At 39.8% G+C, this 19,712-nt stretch overlaps 1 long non-coding RNA gene across 1 annotated transcript; it reads right to left on the reverse strand.

The window, feature by feature from the left end:
• Positions 1 to 9,169: 9,169 nt before the first annotated feature.
• Positions 9,170 to 12,447, reverse strand: LOC108680987. Its single transcript, XR_001931464.2, has 4 exons — positions 12,128 to 12,447; positions 10,855 to 10,945; positions 10,542 to 10,696; positions 9,170 to 9,239 (listed from the first exon to the last, which is right to left on the reverse strand). It is a non-coding gene; the product is annotated as an uncharacterized LOC108680987 (long non-coding RNA).
• Positions 12,448 to 19,712: the final 7,265 nt, after the last annotated feature.

Below are 19,712 nucleotides of genomic sequence, written 5' to 3' on the forward strand. Positions count from 1 at the left end.
CCCGACGCCGGTTCCAAAATCCAGCCCAGGGACACGGTGCCAAACTTGCCAGACCCGAGGCGGCCTCCTCGCTCCGGGGGGATGATCAGGAGCTGGTCCGCAGGGATGAAGAAGTCGTCGTAGATTTCCATGGTTGGCGAGGTCAAGGTATTCACGTATTTGAAGCGATGCAATACGAGTTCTTTTTTTGAGCTCTGCTCATGTCATCCGTGGGTATAAAAGTAATTTTTCAATGGTTTCGCTCAATTCTAAATAAATGTCGATAACTAAGAATGAAATAAGGGAAATATCAGTAGGTAATTTTGGTGAAGAGAATATTCAGCCAGAACGAAAGCACAATATTTGTTGAGGCTATGGAAAGTTTGTTAACGAGAAAGTTTGCCACTAACGCAGGCAACTACTCTCTGAAATCGAAACCGGCTTCGCAAGGTGACATTTCGTGTATAAAAAGTGAAATAAATAACATCCGATAAGCTATCAAAACATCGTGCCATTGCAAAAGCTCATTTATTATATATTTTCATTAGTACTTTATACATTTCACTATCTTGATATGATAATAGCTACTAATAATATGATAATAACTACAACTCCCACAACTGGAGCCATCAACCAGCATCACGTAGGCGCATGGCTCGGGTTATGTTGCTTTTCGAACTGGTTGGGCGCGAGAGAGTAACACAAGCGATGTCTGAGATACAGCCCACGACGATGATGACGACCAAGAAGACGCAGCACAGCACCAGCAGCGCCGCCAACGTTGATTGTGATCCCTCAATTGTGAGGGATTGTGAGGCCAGTCCCACTCTGGGACCGAGACCGGTCCCAGGATGGGTCCGGTCCCGGACCCATTTTGAATGGATTTTAGGACGACTTTGAATGGATTTCAGGACGAATCTTGAATGGATTTCAGGACGACTTTGTGGGTTGAGCCGCTCAAGCATCGGGTCAGAAGGCCCGGTATTTCGAGAGAGTAGTTAGGAACCCATCCACCTTTTGGCCTTGCAGGAGGAGTCCACGATAGTAAGTAAGAATTAGAGGAGACGTTCAGAGTTTCGAGGCCAACATTTATGGATGCGTTCGGGGAACGATTCACTGGTTCGGCATGGTTTGACGCTGATTCATTATAGAAACTATTTGCAGCTAAACCAAGTGATGTGTTTGGTCTCAGTATTTCCTTCAGGTTTGCTTCTATTCTGGACTGTGTGACCGTGGCTCTCTTGTCCTGCTTTAAGCTCAGCGTCAGGGAAGTCGGGCGACACGACGAGCAGATGAGGATCAGTTAGGCTCTTACTCGGAAGTTTCACCAACTGCAGATCGCTCACAGAATCCAAAGATTCTATTTAGAAAAATAGGCTATATCAGCATTATACGAACAGCAGGGGTATCTTTTTGAGAGGTTTTCAATTTTAATGATACATTAACCTTGAGTTAGAAAATACACAACAAACAGTGCGGGTCTTCACATGCAACACGACAGTAATACAAATTATGAATATTAGTCATATTTAATCCCTAAACTTGGCAATAATGGCTCTCATTGAAAATTCACGACTGAGCTCAATGAAAATTTTTGAAATTAAAAAAAAAATGCGACGTACTATCGTCCTAGCGCGTCTATTCTAGATCGATAACGCGTTATGTGATGAGGTAGAAACTCCAAGTGAATAATAAAATGAAATTTACCTCGAGACGCTATTCAAGAAAACACGTCATGTAAAGTTTAATATTCTACATTTTATGTAAAAACTCACGTACTACTGAAGTTCCTAAATATTATGATAAATTAATGGTGCCGGTACAGTGGCCCGTCGTTTAATGGTTTTCGAATTAAAAATCAATTACCAAGACTCGGGGACGTGAGGGAGATGTTCACTCACGGGGAGCAAAGGGCCACAGGGACGCCGGTGGGGAAGGGAGCGACGACAGGGGCTGTGACGTTAGTAAGACAAGCGCGCACAGACACCTGACAAGGACGATGAACCTCTGAGCTACAGCCATGGAATTGTCAGAAAATACGGAACATAAAGTATCCTGCTCAAAATATATTCATAAATGAACCTAACTGTCAGGGTAACCATAAAAAAAATAAGCAAATTTGTAAGATACCTGCCGGCAAAACGTACGATCACAGGAATGAGTGGGGGACTTCCAGCGTCACGGGACACAAGAAGCGAGCTTAAGCTTGAGGCTAATTTGGCGATTAATTCGTTTTATACGGCGATTACTGAGAACAAAATAGCATATCTTTTGAGAGGTACGGTCATGTATATATATACTTCTCATCCACGTCAACTGCTGTTCACGTGACAGTTGGAAATGATGAAATCTTACATGTTTCACCATTGTATTTTGTAGCAAAAAAACTAGTATATTCTAAAAAAAATGACGGAACCATTAGAAAAGAAACGTATTTAACCTAATGTTTATATTCACAATTTACTCATAAGGAACAACAGCGTTTAAGCAATGGCACAACCTATGTGGGTAAAGCCGTCTATTATCGACGCAATTCCTCTGCCGCTGCATAGGTTCAAGTTTCGGCCCACGCAGTTGACGGAACTTTTATTTATCCAAAAAAACTGATGAGTATGTATTGTAATTTTACCCCTGGTACTCGCTTATATAGCGATATAAAAAAAATATTTCAAGCGACTTCTTTTTTAACAAGATGAAGCACTCTTCGGGCGGCGTCTTCACCGACCTGGAAGTCCACAAAGTAGCCAAGTCAAGGGAAGTGGGTGTCGTGTCTGCCATCGTGCGCGTGAGGGACAACATGGACCGCACAGTCTCCTGTGCACAATAATTTCCAACTTCCCAGTTCACTTCAAACAGAAAAGATATTCTAAGTCCAGGCAAGAAAAGCCCTAAAAATTTCAAGACAATAAAACTTAGAGCGCTGGAAATAAAAATCAGGCAGATTTATCTTTCCAGTCGACACCAACACATAAGAACATAAAAGTCAATGGTTAAAAGAAGATCGATAAACTTGAAACTTTATATCTTGAATTGAGAAAAATTCTAAATGACGTCAGAACACAAGAATCAAGCATCAACACACAACAAGATACAATACACATATTTCTCACCGCGGTCAAAGGCGACGAGGCTGTAGAGCTGCCACTGGATGGGGCCGCCGTCCATGCCGCAGAACTCCTGCTGCTCCAGAGGCGCCTGGTGTACGTACTTATCTTCTGACGCAGGCGCGTCTGAGGCCAACGACAAGGAAGGAACGTCAGCCACCTGACTATGAGGCAAGTCAGCTGATGGCGGCGTCTGGGGCCAACGAAGAGGAAGGAACGTCAGCCACCTGACTATGAGGCAAGTCAGTTGATGGCTGCGTCTGGGGGCCAACGACAAGGAAGGAACGTCAGCCACTTGACTATGAGGCAAGTCAGCTGAACAGAATAGAAGTGTCGGCACTGAAGAAATAGGCCCATAGCTGTTGGATGGCGGCGACGTCGTCGTTTGCGTTTCTTGGTTCGCTGTTTTGGCAGCTGGCCGCTTCTGTTTGTCCGGAACAACGTTCAAAGTTGAGGAAATTACGTACCTACTAAACGAAAGCAAGAGTTCTTTGAAGTCCAATGTTTTGAGCTGCTCGCAAGACTATTTGGATGGAAAGAAACTTTTTTTCGAGCGATATGAAAGCAACTTGATTTTTCTAGATTATTAAGATCAGCTAGGAAATAGATGCACTCCCACGAAGTATTTAGATCGCTAACTCCTCAAACTAAATGATTTAAAGTGAGCCTGATGAAGGACAAAACCATTGAATTTCATTCAATCGTATATACGACATTGAAGATTATCCGGAAAGTACATTCTGATCCCTATCAGCAGACACTTACTTAAATATGTCAGCGTTAATTCTACTGAAGAAGTAAACGCGGTCCAGCATTCGCTTGTTTTCCAGCCACTCCGCCTCTCCGGCGTCGAACTGGGGGCTGTAGCAGGCCTGGGCGCCGCCCTGGTGGCAGTCCTGGGCCTCCTGCTGGGGCTCCTCGGCCTCCTGCTGGAGCTCCAGGGCCTGCTGGTGGAGCTCATGGTGGGGCTGCAGCCCGACGGACGAGTCTGGTCCTGGAGTGATGACTCCATCTTTCTTCATGGCTGTCGATGGTTGTGTTACTGTGCCTTAGGGAAATAATATAAAAAAATAATCATAAAATTTACTGGCAACTGAGAGGGATGAAAACCGTTAATTATACAGGCTTTTAATTGCACATTATTGCACTGTACAACTGGATTTCTTTTTCTCTTTCTTTAGTATTAAGTACTCCTTACGTATTTTTTCTTCATACACCTCGTGGCAACGCTCAAGAACCATTCAATTAGCCGCCACATCTCGCAGGTAGATTATACGTTAGCCCGACACTAGCGACGACTAGGTCATATTTGTGCTATCACTGTTTCAGTTTTTCAATTTTGACTTGAAATATTAATTAAGCGTTATCTTGGCCTTGTCATACGAATAGTCTTATTTGTATCTATTTACTATGTCATCTGTTTTTGCATTTGTTTGTAAGCCAAATTGTCACTAAAACTTGCACGCTTAGAGCCTTGTAGGAAGGAAATTCATCGGTGATTAAGTTCCTCATTCTGGATTCAGATATTTATAGGGCCAAGCACTTGCGTAAGTTATTTTGGGATCAATGTAAGAAGTTCTTTGTTATTGCGACATTACTATTGTGATCATGTTTGATACATTGCGATTTCTAATCATAATTTTTAGTTGGATCTTTAATTTTTTCATACCGTCATTATTTTCAAATCCACTGTGTGTCTGAGGTGTGATTAAAGCCAAAAATCCGGACGCTTTTTAATCCATCCGCTGGCTAAGCCAAATAATGTCCATGCAGCGTTAATTATAGAATATGAGTACAGAGTGTTTGTAGCAAATTATAAAGTAATTATTTTGGTCACTCCACGGCGGAATTGTGTATTTGCGTATATCGTACTTCGCCTGAAGGTACTGCCGCCGAAATTTTACTACTGACGAAGAATTGGAATTCACGAACTAGATAAAGGTGAAGGATTTCAGCCCGGAAAAGTGAAGGCAAATTTTGATGAATTAATTTTTTTATGAACTACGCAAATCATTTATAAAAGCTCTTTCAGCAGTTTTCCAGATCTAATTATAAGGTTTGTTATGGTGTTAAATTTATTCATGTTCGCGACTAACCAAATTTAACCTTTACCTTTGGCTTTGCCCCCTAATCGTGAGCCCTTAACATGAGCCCAAACTAGGTAGTGTTGACCGATGCTAACAACCCTCTTTAGAACTCAATGTACCTGCAGATCTTGCAGATGCTGCGTCAATATGCATCTTATCCTCGTCATACTTGGACTACGAACCTGTCAGTTTATATTGCTGTATATATGCTGTCACTATATATTCTCTTTACCTTTATACTATCAGCCTTATGCTGTTGATTCACTTGTACCAAGTGCACTGACCATCGCCGCGGCAGGAGTGAAGGGCTTGAGAATGAACAAATACAAGCAACTGTTGAGGTACTCACGACAAGCTCCTGCAGTAGACGAGGGCAGACCTTTTGGGGGCGGAGGCCTCTTGCGGCGACACAACATCACCTGCACACCCAAAACATCGTTAAAACTCCCGCGAACACTAACGTAAAAGCCTTCTTGAACTGCCACGTTAACAGTAATGAAAAAACGCCCGTAATAACCATCGTTTATCGTAAATAAATGTTTAATGAATATCGTAAACACGCTAATTAATACTCACTTGAACACTCTCGTGAACAATCTAATGATAAAACCAGTAAAAACACCAACAAACACCTTCATGAACACTGTCGTGATTACAATCGCTAATTTTTCGATCCCAGAACTGAACCGATGATCGTATTTATCAATGAATGACTTTACACACCGTTAAACCCTTTTAAATTTTGGCGTACAATTCTTAAAATTTTTTCTGCACTCTTTCTACCTAATGCTTCGCTGACAGAAGAAAGGCCTAACGATAAGGCGCAAAGTGATGAACAATTATACGGGCATCCATTCTAACGAAGTCTCCGTTAACGCAACATTCGCCTTGCACCACAATACAATAAACAACATACTGCATTCGCAAGTAAGTGAAATATATACGTTATTGGAGCATAATATTAAATATCATTAAATAATAATAATTATTATCCATACTCTGACCTGGTCTAGTTGCCCGCCAGGCTGCCTGGGCGGCAGCCACGACACCGCCACCGAGTTGAGAGCCTCCGCCGTCTGCCGCACCTGCACCTGCTGGGGGGCTGACGGCGCTGCGACCAACCACGAGGAAAATACCGTATATAAATGGTTAATACATAAGTATATAACCGTATAGGTGATAATTAAAATATGATATATCTTATGTTACGACACTAATAATTGTTTCTAGTGCAGGTATGGTACTGCAGTACACGCACGTACCCTGAGGTATGGTACTGCAGTACACGCACGTACTCTGAGGTATGGTACTGCAGTACACGCACGTACCCTGAGGTATGGTACTGCAGTACACGCACGCACCCTGAGGTATGGTACTGCAGTACACGCACGCACCCTGAGGTATGGTACTGCAGTACACGCACGTACCCTGAGGTATGGTACTGCAGTACACGCACGCACCCTGAGGTATGGTACTGCAGTAGACGCACCCTTCTCTTGCCCCTCACAACACGAAGCTTGGGGAACAAATCCCCTAGACTCTCTACCTCCAACACGTGGAACAAATAAACGCTCTCTTTCACCTGCACACAAAACCTCATGAAAACAACGTGATGAAGATGTTAGTTTCGGAGCATTTAAACATTTATTCGGAACTATTCAACATTAAATTATTCACAACAGCCCTCAGTGCCTTGCAATTCTAAAGTGCCCAAAACTCGTAATATAAAAATGCTCACAATTCCATATAAACCAATTCAAAAATGCTCTCAGCGCGGCATAAAGCAATAAGAAGTTACCATAACTCGCATAAACTAATTAAAATATTAATAACTCGTTATAAAACCCAAATTCCCACAATTCTTTCTAGAGAAATATAAAAATGCCCGCAATTAATTCGTTACAAACCAATAACTAGAGACAAAACTCGCGAAATTTTATAAACTCAACAATTGATTGGCAGGAAGATTAATCATAATCCAAAGGGGAATGTGTCCTCGATGAACAAAGTGCCTGCCTATATATTACGAAGAAAAAAAAACAGAAGATTCGCCCCAAATAACGTCAATGTTTTCCTCCAACTGGAGTTCATATATAAGCAGAGATTTTGAATATAGGCAATGACATGGCAATTCATAAAAACGATAAGGTGGAGCAGAACCGCGAGGTAATTGCCGAGTTTTGTGAGCCGGAAACACCGTATAATGGCAGGCGCCGGGGGGCAAGAGCCGTAGGGCTCTGACTGCAGGAAAGTCGTTCAAATATTTTGTGGAGACGCCGTCTGCGTCTGTCGTGATTTGCAAGCATCACAGCACAGCCAATGAACGGGGCTAATTGGGACTTGAACGTGATTTGGAACTTAGAGACTGGCGGCAATCAGTTTGTTTATCTTATAAATGTACCGGAAGCTTGTTGAAATAACAAAATAAATATTAATATACATTAATTAATATATGTCGGTTAATATACATTAACCGACGTCAATGCTATTAGTACATAAATGCCAGGCCGAGAGGTGCCGTCAGTACAGCAAGGCCAAATAGTCAGTCTAATTTCGGCTGTGTCATTTGTGAACGGCAACTAAGAATCAATGATTCGATAACCGGTAATTAAGTTTATGAGCAAGACTGGATAAGGTCTCAGTGTTGACTTGAGGAACTATATGCACCGAAGCTTACTTTCTTAAATGACATTTTTCGCGATTTGTCCATTTATATCAACATTTCATCCTCCAAACTGGTCGAAATTGTCGCCCAACATTTCAGGTGCAATTCGTGATCGTGAAATACGTTATTCAGTACACAAGCACTGCTGGCTAGCAGGGCCTCCTGTCGAGTGTATGACCGGCGCAGTAGTAACATTCAACACAGCGTGATTGCTCCTCTGGCTAGTCTAAACATCAGGCGCCGTTCTATCAAGACACGCTCGAGTACACGTAGCTGCCTTAGTACACGTAGCTGCCTTAGTACACGTAGCTGACTAGTACACGTAGCAGCCTTAGTACACGTAGCTGACTAGTACACGTAGCAGCCTTAGTACACGTAGCAGCCTTATTACACGTAGCTGACTAGTACACGTAGCAGCCTTATTACACGTAGCTGACTAGTACACGTAGCTGCCTTAGTACACATAGCAGCCTGAGTACACATAGCAGTCTAAGTAAACGTAGCAGCCTAAGTAAACGTAGCAGCCTAAATACACGTATAGCGGCCTAAGTACACGTATAGCAGCCTAAGTACACGTAGTAGCCTAAGTACACGTAGCAGCCTAAGTACACGTAGCAGCCTAAGTAAACGTATAGCAGCCTAAGTACACGTAGCAGCCTAAATACACGTATAGCAGTCTAAGTAAACGTAGCAGCCTAAGTAAACGTAGCAGCCTAAATACACGTATAGCGGCCTAAGTACACGTATAGCAGCCTAAGTACACATAGCAGCCTAAGTACACGTAGCAGCCTAAGTACACGTAGCAGCCTAAGTACAACCGTCGAGGAGAGGACACCATACCGTCGAGGAGAGGACACCATACCGTCGAGGAGTGGACACCACACCGTCGAGGAAAGGACACCATACCGTCGAGCAGAGGACACCATACCGTCGAATGAGAGGACACCATACCGTCGAGTGAGAGGTCACCATACCGTCGAGGAAGAGGACACCATACCGTCGAGTGAGAGGACACCATACCGTCGAAGAGAGGACACCATACCGTCGGAGAGAGGACACCATACCGTCGAGGAGAGGACACCATACCGTCGAGGAGAGGACACCATACCGTCGAGGAAGAGGACACCATACCGTCGAGTGAGAGGACACCATACCGTCGAGGAGAGGACACCATACCGTCGAGAGGACACCATACCGTCGAAGAGAGGACACCATACCGTCGGAGAGAGGACACCATACCGTCGAGGGCAAGGACACCATACCGTCGAGGGCGAGGACACCATACCGTCGAGTGAGAGGACACCACAACGTCGAGGAGAGGACACCATACCGTTGAGGGCGAGGACATCACACCGTCGAGGGTGGAGACAGGCCCCAGTATCCAGGTTCTGATCAGGACAGCATCTGAAAAATTTGAAGATGGTTATAATCCACAGGAGAAATGAATGATAATCATTAAATTTTAACCTCAGCCTGCAAATACTGTTATCATTGTTTCAAAGAAATGTATCTAGAATAAAATGCTCCAGACTGTTCCACAAAATGAATTGAAATTGATTTTCATGGGCATCAGGAGCTTTATTTAAAGTGCGTGAAAAAACTTAATAATATAGGTATGGTAGTATGTTTAAAAATTAATTTTCAAAGACAACACTTCAAAGAAGAACCACTGTCTCCAATGTAAACATTTACAATTAATTTCTTATTTTGATTTCGGATACTATAACAATAAATTTTTCAATTATTTTAATTCACAAAAGAAATTAAATTTTCAAAATTATTTATTCTGTCAATTAATTTATGCATTATGTCCGACTTTATGAAAGTCTGCAAAATTTCAGACAAATTGGACAGCTAGAAGTGTGTTAAATATTGATTATAAGATTTGTAGCAGACAATTATTTTTTCAATTTTTTTAATATTGAAAACAAAAATTATTTTTAAAATTATTTATTCTGTCAATTGGTTCGTGCATTGTCTCCAACTTTATGCAAGTGTGCAAAATTTCAGATCGATTGGAGAGGTAGAAGTGTGTTAAAAATTGATTATAAGATTTGTAGCAGACAGACAAACAAGAAGTGAAGTTAAAGAGAAGTGTTGTAAAATAATACCTATAAGTACATTTAAAAATTACTTTTTAAAGACAACACTTCTAAAAATCCAGTTTCTCCAATGTAAAACATGTACAATGAATTTCTAATTTTAATTCCGAATATTAAAAAATTAACTTTTCAATTATTTTAATACATAAAAGAAATAAAATTTTCAAAATTTTTTATTCTGACAATTGATTAATGCATTGTTTCAGACTTTAGGCAAGTCTGCAAAATTTCAGATAGATTGGAAAGCTAGAAGTGTGTTGAATATTGATTATAAAATTTGTAGCAGTCAAAATTATTTTTTCATTTTTTTTATATTAAAAAAAATTCTAACTTTTAAATTATTTATTCTGTCAATTGATTCATACATAGTGTCCAACTTCACACAAGTGTGCAAAATTTCAGATTTATTGGAGAGGTAGAAGTGTGTTAACTATTGATTATAAGATTTGTAGCAGACAGACAAAGAAACAGACAAACAAGAAGTGAAGTTAAAGAGAAGTATTGTAAAAAAAAAGACTGGAAATTTCTGCTATTAAGTGCCAAAGAGATTCTGGTGACACTCCTGGAATTTTGATGATGGCAAAGAAAGTATCAGAAAACTAACCTGCTTATAAAAGCTGATCATGGAGTACGATGCAAAGTGTTGACAGTCTCAATAACTTCTTATACGAGGCTAATTTTCAAGCCTCTTTTGAAGAAAAGAGTGTATGGCTTCCACTTCAGTTGGCCTCTTCTTTTCTGCTATGAGCCCTCAAGTTCCTGAGGGCTTATAATTATAATCAAACATATTATAACAACTATATACAATATAAAGAAAAGAAATCAAGTTGTATTATTAATATCACCATAAATTATTACTTATCGCTTGGGTTATTAATGTCTATGAAAGCAATTCTAGCAAATAATACCTAGCTCACCTTACATCATCAAAAATTCCCTTTTGGATGTCATTTTGCCAACTGATTCTCTTCATTTGGCCTCTTCTTGCCTGAACATGCCCTCGAGTTCCTGCAATAGTAGAATCTTGAATGGCAATAATTTAACATATTACCTTAAAGAAACTCAGTTGTATTATCATCAATGGGTAATAAGGGACAGTTTTGAGCGTTTTTTGTTAATAACTTCTTACCATGAAACATTTCAAAAACAAGTTTGTGCTCATTTTAAAGATCTTTGCTAGGGCTCTTGTATGGCATCTAAAAAAATATCATATGCTAAAAATAATAGTAATAATAAAATAAAAATAAAATTTCCAGTGAAAATTTTTTTGCTGCTGAGCAATGTAAATGTAATCAAAATTCTTTGTTTTTAATTGATTTTTTTGTTAACTGGAACCTTTGCTGAGGTTCTACTGTTAATCCAATTTTAGGGGTGTCACTGACTCACTGTCCCTTAATTACCCAAGGGCCCAGGGGCAGGGGGTGTCCCTTGTTGCCCCATCGTGTGGAAATGCCCATAATTTTTTTCAATGAGCTATGCAAATTCTGTCAATCAATGCAACACCTGTGTGCAACATTTATGTAAATAACATCTCTTAATACAGCAAATATTTCTTTTGCTACAGACCTTAGCACTAAGTTAGCAGAGGTACCTACTCATCCAAAATCTAACTTTTCACACTTTTTTAAGATATTTTTTTTAAGTAGTAAATGAATGACTTCCTAACTTGCTTTATGCTACATTATACCTAGATAGGAAAATTATAAATTTTATGCCACTGTTCCTAGGACCTAGTTTTTCAATATTTTAATTAGTTCAGCTGCTCCATTTCTACAAAATTTCAGAGGAGTGTCCCTTATTACCCTGCCCATCCCTCAATCATAGTGACAAACTAGAGATTTTATGGAATCAGTTCATTTTCAATTTCCTCATTTACCCAAGATTTAAACCAATTTCTTATGTATAATGATGCTGGTATCCAGGATACTTTACTGGCCTACTTATAGGACCCTCATCCCTCATTACCCCCTTTGTCTTTGATAGTATTGATTCATCTCAATGATCTCATGAAAAAGTATCACTGAAACCTTGGTCCTTGGGTTAATAATTCTCAAGAAAACTATTCTGGCAAAGAAAAGCTAGCACACTTTTTATTTTAAAAAATTCTTTGGAGCATTAAACATTTCTATAAACAAAAAATAAACAGCAGTCTGAGTCTGTTTCACTCAAATCAAAGTCCAGCAGACTAACCTCTGTTTAATGGAAAAGACTTGTTCCTTTTGACTTGACCACAGGATTTTTGACTCACTCAATTTGAAAAGTTTTTGAAGATTCTTCACTCAGACATTGTCTTTAAATGCCACAAGCTTAATATAACTGAGAGTCTGAGGGGTCTGAGGCTGCAGCAACAACCCACTTTCACTTTGAACTTCGCGGCCATCTGTTTACACAGTTAAACGTCTTATGGATCTTTGTTTTCCGCACTTTCTTTTTGAAAAGTTCGGAGATGTTGATGTTATATGCATGGTTTCTTAGAGTTGTAACGTTCACACAACCCTCGACCTCACTTCGAACATGAAAATTCAACAAGTGGCAATGCTAACTCGAATAGCGTTTTGTTTGAAGAACAACGATAACTTCGTGAAAGAAATTGTTTCAACAAGCACAAACTGCAGTGATATGAGGAGGTTAAACTTGTTGAAGACATTTTTATATGTATAGCAAATCTGCAGACGGTTCGCAAGGAAAATTTGAGAAAAATGGGTGATTATCACACGAGAGACAAGTATAATCGACAACTATACTTCTGCGCTATGGCGCATTGCAACCCAACGCCATTGAACGAACAACGAACACAGTTCAACACACGAACTCACGCGCGTTCGTTACACTTGGGTTCTAAACGCGTTACGTTTCCAATTGAGCAGCAATGAAAATGAGTTTTTCACTCGGTTTGTTTATTTTTCAAAAATTTTTAACAAAATTGTATATATAAAAATATTATAAGCATTTCTCATGGGCAAATTTACTAATGATTAGACCTTCTGGACAAAGACGCGGCCTGTCTCATGGCCGTGCCTCAAGAAATTCATCTTACATAGAATATCTTCCAAACTACTGAACCGATTTCAATGAAACTTGGTATATAGATTCCTGACCACCTAAAGGTGATGTCTAGCCCGTGTAAATTTTCGCGATTTCGCCCGCGTTCTCGATTTATACGGTAATACGGGCAAAAATACGCATCGTACATGGAATTTCATCCAAACAACTGAACCGATTTCGGTGAAACTTGATATATAGATTCCTGACACCTAAAGGTGGTCGCGATTTCGCCTGCGTTCTCGATTTATACGGTAATACGGGCAAAAATACGCATCGTACTTTGAATTTTTTCCAAACTACTGAACCGATTTCGGTGAAACTTGATACTTAGATTCCTGACTACCTAAAGGTGATGTCTAGCCCGTGGGAATTTTCGCGATTTCGCCCGCGTTCTCGATTTATACGGTAATAGAATAGAATAGAATGGAAGTGTCGGCACTGAAGAAATAGGCCCATGGCCTGTCTCGCAAAAATTTACGGCCGGACCCGCGGCCAGAAAGGTTTTCTTAGTGTTTTTATGGGTTTTCTATGTTTTTTATTTTTAATGGAACCTGTTCCTAACCGGACCTAACCTGCGAGGCTTTCGTTGATTGGCTAGGTTTTTTTCTATGTTTGGAGTCCTGCGGCCGCGAGACCGGCCGCGGGTCAGGCCGTAAATTGTCCGAGACGTGAAAAAACCTAGCCAATCAACGAAAACCTTGCAGGCTAGGTCCAGTTAGGAACAGGTTCCATTAAAAACACAAAAAACGTAGAAAACCCATAAAACACTAAGAAAACCTCTCCAGCCGCGGACCCGGCCGTAAATTTGTCCGAGACCTCCGTACTATCGTATAAATCGAGAACGCGGGCAAAATCGCGAAAATTCACACGGGCTAGACATCACCTTTAGGTGGTCAGGAATCTATAAATCAAGTTTCACCAAAATCGGTTCAGTAGTTTGGAAGAAATTCCATGAACGATGCGTATTTTTGCCCGTAGTATAAATCGAGAACGCGGGCGAAATCGCAAAAATTCACACGGGCTAGACATCACTTTTAGGTGGTCAGGAATCTATATATCAAGTTTCACCAAAATCGGTTCAGTAGACTGGAAGATATTCCATGTACGATGCGTACTTTTGCCCGTATTACCGTATAAATCGAGAACGCGGGCGAAATCGCGAAAATTCACAGTGGCTAGACATTACCTTTAGGTGGTCAGGGATCTACATATCAAGTTTCACCAAAATCGGTTCAGTAGTTTGGAAGATATTCCATGTACGATGAATTTCTTGAGGCATGGCCTGAGACCGGCCATGAGCGAGACAGGCTGCGTTTTTGTCCAGGAGGTAGACGCCAACGTGGTCGAAAGAAGTGGCATGCAATCAGGAGGTGATTTATCAAATAGCAAACAAGTCCAATTAAATATACTTCGCATAAAATATAGCACACTTAAAGTCATATATACTATTTATAACGTTAAGGTAAATTAGATAAGACTTGTGAACAACCGCGCAAGCATTCAAATTCATGACCAGCACGAATCATGGAACGATCGAAACCAGCCCAGCAACGACATAATCTCACAATAGGAATAATCACAAACTAAGACCTAAAGGTAAATATTTTTTACGGCTAAAAGTTCAACACTCACCAACCGTGCCGTTACTGACTACATGCTTCGATACCGTGACTCCCGCAATAACAGGGACCAGGAGAACCACTGAAGGCAGCAACAGCTTCAGCCACGATATAAACATCGATGAAATGCTGATGTACAATATTAGCAGGAAATCACCATAATATTGATGATATATTTATCTTGGACCTGTTTTTAGGAAGGCCAAAAATCGACCCTGAACTTTTTTCAGAGAAAGAAGCAATTGATTCATATGTCATGAAGGAGTCAAAACGTTTCTTTCTGGGGCCGACAATTTGGATTAAAACGGTATAATAAAGAATAACAAAGCCAAATAAATACCATATCTAGCTTAACAATAGCTCAAATCTGCTTCAGTTTCAAAAAATCTTCGATCATCGATCAAGTTACTGAAGAATTATAGGATTCAGCGTTACTCCAAATTATTGTTATTTGTTCTCCATGGACAGGAAGTCCGGAGACAGCCGAGTGTAACATGGGTTGTTCACATAGAAAATGAGAGATTTAATTGTGTTGCCCCTGACGCGAATGTGATGGGGTCGTTAATATTTCATTTTTTTTTGGGCTATTCAAAATTTTGCTTTTCATCAGCGGACAATCAGGTGTAGTCGATAATTATGTGAAGTGCTGCGGACTGCACGAGTCTGGGACTTAAACAAGACCTCTGAGCTAAATTAATAATATTTCTTCTTCGTGAAAGTAACAGAGTGCATTTTACAGACTAAACTGGACATGCCAATATTCAAGTATGAGAGTTAAAATTCGTGTATCCAATAGATGTAATGGAAGATCTCCATTAGAATGTAATGGAGATCTCCATTAGAATGTAATGGAGATCGCCATTAGAATGTAATGGAGATACGTACGGAGAATATGTGAAGTATCAATTAATGCAGCAATGACACGCATCCTTCCAATCTCGCCCCTCCATGCAGGAGTCAGCCTCAGGTTGAATCCTTTCAAGAACTTATGTGGGATGGAAGCTTTAGATAAATTTATATAAAGCAGCTCAATCAACTTTACTTTTATCAATCCAACTTTTTTATTGACTTCTGTGAGTATGTCCTTTCTGAGCGTAACAATTTGAAAGAATTAATTCACTTGGCTTCCACTGCCGGGAAAAAATTATCATCCTACAGCACCTACAGGGTAAAAAAGTAACAAATATGGACATGATGATCGTCAAAAAGGAAGTCTATAACAACTCATGCACACGCGTCATTAGGATGAAGAGTTAGCGTATACTTACATTTCACTGAATTCATTGTTGCGTTATTTAATTGTGAATCACTCAACTGCGAGGCATCAGTCAATGATTTACTGGGACTTAATTTGTTAATTTACCTAATCATGCAGGGCAGCAGCGGCTGAGTAGCATGGTAGTGCCGGACTGCCTGTCAAAACATGGTGGGAACTAAACTCACCTTATTTATGACAGTGATGAATTTCCCAACTACAAACGGGAACGGTTAGTTAATTAAGAAATATAATTGCAATATTTTATTTTTTAATATTTTCTTTTCGTTTTCAACTTCAAGTGAATGCAAATTTTCCGATAAATGCGTTTTAGCGGCAATTTGAGCTACCAAATAGATTGGACAGAATAGAGATGAGTGATGTAGGTCGTTTTCTAATTTCTTCACTCCTGGTATTCGAATACAATTATCATTTATGCATGATTGCAACGTGATGAAATCTTTGCACTCGACGCACCTGTTCAACAAATTTATCCAGTTTTTTTCGAAAACGAATTTGAACTTTGAGTCACGTTGCACCTCCGAGTCGGTTCAAACTTCACACCAAACTTAAACATGTATTAGAAGCACAAATCTAAATCTTATCTATGCCGAGCAGCGGAGAGCGAACCATCCCTGTTATCACCGGCCTCCTCTTGTGAAACACATTGCACAGTTAGCCCATTTTGCATTCAAGGATGCCCACACAATATAGGGTTCATGGTAGGTTAGTTGTAGCTGGGTAGCGCGCATCGAATGCTCCATGAAGAGACAGTTTCACTAATATTTTCAAATTATATATTTGAATAAATCTGATGAGTCAATGATCGTTACGACGTAGAACTTGTCGCCTTCTATAGGGTCAACACACATACAAATTACAGCGATTATGAATAATAATATAAGAGATTCAATTCATGCATTGTCAAAAATAAAGATAAATAAAAAAATATAATTTTATTATTGGGTTCAATGCAATAATCTGGGGAAATTATTTATTCCCTTTTGATTTACAACATAAATATGCCTCTACCTTAGAAGTAACCGAGGTTAAGGCAAAAAACCACAACCCGCCCACAACCGCCATATCCATACACATCAACGAATGCTTGCGCACTGAACTCAGTCTGACTGAAACAGATTTGCTCGCCCCGCCGTCTGGCAGCGACGTCGTTCATTGGCTGCTTAGCGACTGCAAGCCGAAGCCACTAGCCAGTCGACGAACAAACACCAGATGAACTTTAATTCTGGATCATCTAACGAAATAAATATGAATACTATCTTTTCAAATTTAATTTATTTCAACAGATCATGATTCCATATTGTGTGAAAGTTATTAATGTTCAATACTATGCAATTCCTTGATTTCAGGAACCGTAATATGAAACCATTTCACCTTGAAAACATAGAAACAGACGACACCGGTGCTTGCAGTGCAAGCACGCTCGGCCGCTGAAAGAAAACGGTGGCTCCTCAATGATTTAGACAGAGACTGAAATAGCAGGTGACACTGATGTCGAGAGTAACATATCAGCGTTACTCTCAAATTGGAAACGTTACTCCCGAATTGATCCATAAGAATTGGATCATTTGACTACTTAAATTTCAAGTTTATCAAGAATTTATAAGCAAATAAAACAGCATAAAAATTCACCATTTCTTATGAGAGAAAACTTTTTGGGAGTCCAGCTCCATCGTCAGGCTTTAATTAATCCAGCAAAAAAAGTTTGGCGGCTGAATGTTTGATCGAGGTACAAATTTTCTTTGTTGAATGGCTCCGGGTAATGAGGGCCGGGCACCTTGGTTGTCTTTGTCGGTCCCATGAGACATTGCACGTGCGCGGTCCTCCCTCTTCAGTATTCACAAAAACAAACTTTTTATTCAAAAACAAATCCATCGCTGGCCGAGTCCTACGCATTTCATTCCATAAATAGTAGAACAACTCCTCTGCAAGAAGCTTATCAGAAAAGAGCTGCTGCTTTGGGATCTGGTCGTAATGTGAGTAACACGAGTCAGTCTCAACTGAGCCAAGACTCTGGGCAGCTACCGGCTTCCAGTGAGAAAAGATGGCGGTGGTGGTGTCACATCAGAACTTTTTCATGACAGATCTAGACAGTGGCGAGGTGATGTCAAATTCGCGCCTGATCCTATCCCCAGAATGGGGGAACAGCATTTCAGGAACAATAGAAATAGCAACAAGCAGGGTAGAAAAGTTACGTTGGTTTTGTAAAGTGGATTTTATAATAGTCCTATTGAGTAGAGCATAGTTAATCCTAACTTGAGGATTATATTATCTCAACGTCTCCTGAAAACACATGTATTCTTTATGATTAGATAAGTTAATTAGAGGTTGGTAGGTTTCCATGTGGTAGACCAACTATATGCAGGTTGAAAGGTAGGTACTATTTTCGATGTGCAGCGGCCGTGTTACATGATCTCGATCATGAATGCAGTGCCTCTTTCTTGAGTTATCGAACAGAGATCCATAAATAATATTTTAATATATGATAGCCTGAGCTCATTAAACTTCAGAAGCACTCTTCAGAATGGCGATGTTATGGGCATTGAAACATCAGTCTATTTATGCTGAAAATCAGATAATTATTTATGATCTTTATAACAATTGAATAGCTCTGAGTGATAGAAGAATATTTAAAGTGAAATATGTTGAATTCATTCCATTCCATTAATGTTAAACTGAAGAACATATCAAGTGGCGCGTGTTGGCATGAAGGGAAAATAGCATTCATTGTTCTCTCCACTTTAGATTTTCTGGCGCCCTTCGCCCATTTTTCATTCATTTTTTATGTACCACTTCATCAATGGATGGCTGACGACTGCATTTATCATGATCTTTATTACTTGTATGTTCACAGGTGCCCTGCACCGCATCGCGCATATCAAGTTATTTATACAACACCGCCGTTTCAATATAAGTGTTGAATATTTTAGTCAAATTATTATAGTCTTGGAGTTCTTATTAATCACATGCAGTCAAAAACATATTTCTTTATGATTTTCATAAACTGAAAGTGCCAAGAGGATTATTCCATTTTCAGAAATTCATATTTCTAAATGATATTTAAATATTGGTGCCTTTTGTCCACCGGGAATGCAGGAGCTGTACGTCAAAAATAATCACAAATTCTAGTTATATTTTACGATAACCGTAATTTCGGGTGAAAATTTGATGTTGGCTATGCTCTTTGTAATTTGAAGAACGATTGGTTGAAACATTCATAAAACGTATGGATTTTAGTTTGGTTTCCTAGATTAAAAATCATTGTCAATGAAAGACGCGCTGTACAACCGGAACTTGCTGTGCAATGTGCATACTATTCGATACGACCGCCTTAATTGCTCACAAGACGTGCTTGAATCAATTCCTTCTTAACAAACGCACTGTATGCTGCTAGAGTTTTTTCTTTCTTTTAGGCGACAACAAATGAAAGCATAAGTAAGGGTAAGCTTTTGTCTTGCAACTCTTCATAGTTACTCCACTATCAGTCATGCCTGGCGTCAAAAGCTTCTCCTGCATCTGCCTCAGTCCTGCGTAGGCAGGATACTTGCTCAGACTTTAAGGTAGGTAACTCCGTGGACCATAAATTTTACTGTCTTTTCCGTCGTCAACTGACTTTAAAGGCAGAGAAGCAACAGACTTGTTTGTAATCATGAATTATTTTTTCGCAAATTACTGTTGAAAATGTTCAAAGTACTTTTTCGTAATTAACATTTAAGATTCTTTCATCGCAATCACATTACAGGGGTCAAGTTTCTAGCACTTAAATTCTTAAACATTGTGTGAAACAAATTTTGAAAAAGTTCAATGCTTGTTTTAAATAAATAATGAATAAATT

The sequence above is a fragment of the Hyalella azteca genome, unplaced genomic scaffold, assembly GCF_000764305.2.
Source record: "Hyalella azteca isolate HAZT.00-mixed unplaced genomic scaffold, Hazt_2.0.2 contig15683, whole genome shotgun sequence".
In the NCBI taxonomy this organism is placed as follows: Eukaryota; Metazoa; Arthropoda; class Malacostraca; order Amphipoda; family Hyalellidae; genus Hyalella; species Hyalella azteca.